Raw genomic sequence first — 4533 nt, forward strand, 5'->3', positions numbered from 1 at the left:
CTTCAAATAGCATGTCATTAGTGTTGTACGCACTGCATCTCATATTATACGCAATTAATGTGACTTTTATACATATTATGCAACTGTATTATATCAACAAAGGGTGTAGAAACCCGTAAATAAATAAATAAATAAAGAAGTATTAAAAAGAGGGTAACGTGGAACTTGAAATGATTTTTTAGTTATTTTCTTTGGATATTAAAGTAGATTTCATTGGATGTAAGAGTAGATGTAATTGGACAGTTAAGTATTTTTTATTATACTGTTAAAGCAATGTGTTTTAAGGGGAGGAGGTTTAAACACCTCGCCTAACCTAACCTCGTCCGGATCTCGAGGGAAGGAACGCTGGGCAAATGGAAAATAATCGGTGCAAGTTGAATTTATTTTCGCTTAGTCGCCTTATACGATTAAGCCGTTTATTTCTTCTTAAATTTTACTCTTAATTACAATAGATAGAAGAAAATAATTTTCTAATTTGTTGATGGCGACTTCGTTAAAAAGTAATTATTCCGTCGGTAAAATGCGCAAGATTTCGGGGGTAAAATGATTGTAATTGACCCCCGCAACCGCAAATAATTTTTCCAAAACGATTTGAATTGAATTTGTTTTCCCGTCGAACAACCGTTTTCACACCTTCTCGAATTTTTTTCTAGAAAGTGGGTAGGATTTCTGGGGTATGTCTAGTCACCAAAAATGATTGTAATTGACCCCCACAGCTAACAATATTTTTTTCAGAACGATTTGAAATATTTTAATTTCGTCGAAAAATTTCACACCTTCTCGAATTTTTTTCTAGAAAGTGGGTAGGATTTCGAGGGTATGTGTCATTTGGTCACAATTACCAAAAATGATTGTAATTGACCCCCGCAACCGAAAATAATTTTTCCAAAACGATTTGAATTGAATTTTTTGTTTCTCTGTCACCTAATTAGATTTTCGGTAAGGAATTTTTTTCTCGAAAATGCGTAGGATCTCGGGGGTATGTGTAATGACCAAAAATTATTGCAATTTACCCTCACAACCGAAAATAATTTTTTTAGAACGATTTGAAAAATTTTTTACCTCTTGTTTTGTAGTTGTTCCTTCCGATCCATAGGATTTAAAAGATTTATGAAAAATCTTTTAAATGTTTCATATAAATCTTGGCAAGAATTAAATTTTCTGTAAAAAAAAATTAAATAAATTTGTTCTCTGCCTTCTCTAGAAAAGAAAAAATTAAATGAGATGAAATCTTATACATTACATGCTTACTTAAATCGCATTGAAAACGAATACCACAAATGTTTCAGAATAATCTGCAAAATGGTCTCACTCGCAAAGGGTTAATTGAGAAATAAATGTTTGGTAATTGAAAACAGGTAAGCAGGTTATTAACCAGCTGTTTTTTTCGCTAAGACAAATTGAAAACTCGGTTCTAACAAGGAAAAGTTGGAATGGTACCCGGTTTTGGGTTAGGTTTTACTTTAAGATATGTATTATTAAAGTTATTACAGGTACTATTTTCCGAAATAGAACTATATTCTATTCACCACTAATCAGCGTGGCCGTGAGTGATAAGGTGTTTGCCTGCAAGTTCGAGCTTCTTCTTTTGCTCTGCAGATTCGAACCCTGGTAGAAGAAATCTTTTTTTTATTTTTTCAATCATATTTTCGTACAATCAAGTACACATAACATGTGACATTATATTTTTGTATGCCCTTCGAATATTTCTTTTTTTTTAAGTTGAATTTAACCAAAATTACATTTATAACATAATATGTTATTTTCAATGTACGAAGTACATGAATCTGAAAAATGATGGTACTTTTCGTAAAAACAGTCAAAACATAAAAATTTCAAGCACCACGTGCATCTAACGAAAGTTCTGTTTTCACAGAAATTACAGAAATTATTTTCTATTTAATGATGATGATGGTGGAATGGAATGACCGCTTCATTTACATTGATAAAATGTGAACGATTTTCGGATAGTCGTACCTCGTACTTTTTACCTTATACTTGAGGTAAAAAGGGGTATAACCGGGTAAAACAGTTTTATGACATTACCTGCTAACTCATGTTACTGTTCTGATGAAAATGAAACGCTATGTTTTGTATTCGACTATGTCCTTTTAAAATTTTTAATCCAACCCATACTTTGTATTAAACTGGTAAACGGGATCACTTTTCTTTTGTGGTTTAAACGGTTTGGTGGTGCACGTTATTAATTTTGATGGATCGATACAATTATTTTTTTATGCAAAGTTAAGCCAAATCAAACTAGTTAATATATATTTAGTTCGTCATAACAAATTGATAATTATACGGTTATCTAAAAACATATCGAGGAAAATCATTATTAATTAATTTCTGCAACTATTAATTCTACTACTAAGTTTTGTTTATGTTATAAAAATAAGATAATAACTCTTCTTATTGAAAAATCCCACAGCGTGCACGATACTGGCAAAGAGTGGATTCTCATTTTAATTTATTAATTTTCAATCTTAAACTATTGATTTTGAAAAATCGTATTAATAATATACATATGTTACGCTCACATATAAGAATAATAATAAGAAAAAAATTTCTTTTTTTTTTCAATAATTAAAATATGATCAGGGGGTTTTAAAACCCATTTATTTTCGTAAAATAAATTTTACAAAATTTCTTTTTCAAACTACTTACGTACTTTGCTTATGTGCGCCTACATCGTCATGTGCGTCGGAAAGTAAAAATGCCTGGGCAGTCAGTCGAGAATCTCGACTCGAGATTCCAAATCGTATGCCGTTGACGGGAGGTCGGATTTCAGTTGTTAAGAGCGAGAAGGCAAATGTGAGCCTTTCTCTCTCGACTCTCACGAGGCGGTCCGAAATTACTTCGGGCAGCGTCAGTTTGCCTTTGTCGACTTTCCGAAACATTACGAGCTCACGTACGCGTGAGAGAGCACACTATGCCTTCGGTGCACTTCTGGCACCTCTGATTTCAGACACTTCCTCTAAACCAATCAAAAAACTTTTCGAACAAAAGTTACACAGAAATGACAACACTTGACAAGAAATTGCAATAGTAGAAATTAGCAAAACAGTTTTTATTCAACAAAAAATCAAGGTCGTTTCAATTTTTTTTTAACAAAAATATATAATTTTAAATATATAATCGATTTGTTTGTTGTATCTTTGTATTCTCTTTAAAAAAAAAGTGTAAGAGGTCTTAGGTCGAAAATTGACTGGAATTCTTTAGAAGCTATGATTTTTCTTCCGAATTCCCATTCACGCGACACACTGTCTCCGCTCCGCCGCCCCCGGAGGAGGATTAAACTTCATTAAATAAACGAAATACAGTTTGAAACCCTCCTATAACACGGTAGATCGGTTCCTATAAAATGCCGTGTTGTCTGAAACCGTGTTATATGAGACCTAACCCAGAGCCAGTTCACTCGAAAAGGGAGGGGAGTTATGGTCCGAAAACTTATTAAAAACGAATATTTTTTTTTAATTCAATGACAGAATTTACCACACAGTATTTGTTTAAATAAGTAATATATTTAACATAACAGGAAATAATTAAATAAATATGAATGAGCGCAAGCAGGCTGTTGCAGCTCGTAATGCAAATCAAAACGTAACATACGAGAAACGTCGCGAGAAGGCGTCCCCAAGACGAAAGAAACAAAACCGTCAACGATGTGAATGACGCGCATCTCAACGACCCATTTTATATCAAACACATATAGATCGCTTTCTCACATTCTACATAAGCAATTTAATTTTTCTATGTATACAGGGTGTTCGACCACCCCTGGGAAAAATTTTAATGGGAGATTCTAGAGGCCAAAATAAGACGAAAATCAAGAATACCAATTTGTTGATGGAGGCTTCGTTAAAACGTTATTAACAATTAAATTAAAAAATTTCAAATCGTTTTGGAAAAATTATTTTCGGTTGCCAATTCGGGGGTCAAGTACAATCATTTTTTATGAATACACATATCCCCGACAATCCTACCCTCCTTCGAGAAAAAAAGTTCGGGTAGGTGGTGAAATTTCTCGGCGAAAAAAAAAATTTTTCAAATCGTTCTAAAAAAATTATTTCCGATTGCAAGGGTCGATTATAATCATTTTTTATGAATAGATATACCCCGGAAATCCTACCCAGTTTGGAGAAAAAAATTCGAGAAGGTGTGAAATTTTTCAACAAAATTAAAAAATTTTAAATCGTTCTAAAAAAATTATTTCTGATTGCAGGGACCAATTATAATAATTTTTGGTCGATAGACATACCCTCGAAATCGTAACCATTTTCGAGAAAAAAATTCCTTACCGAAAATATAATTTCAGGCGAAAAATGCTTCCCGTAAATTTTATGTTTGAATCTTTAAAACACCATAACTTCTGAACGGATTGGACGATTTTAATGTTAAAAAAGCCAAACGCCGCGTATTTTAGTGTAGAATATGTAACAATTGTAAAAATATTGGAAAGGTTGTTCCTTGGCCCCGTAATGTTAGAAAACCCCCATAAAAATGGTCCAATTTTCAACTTAGATAGCCATA

This window comes from Colletes latitarsis, unplaced genomic scaffold (assembly GCF_051014445.1).
Source record: "Colletes latitarsis isolate SP2378_abdomen unplaced genomic scaffold, iyColLati1 scaffold0061, whole genome shotgun sequence".
In the NCBI taxonomy this organism is placed as follows: domain Eukaryota; kingdom Metazoa; phylum Arthropoda; class Insecta; order Hymenoptera; family Colletidae; genus Colletes; species Colletes latitarsis.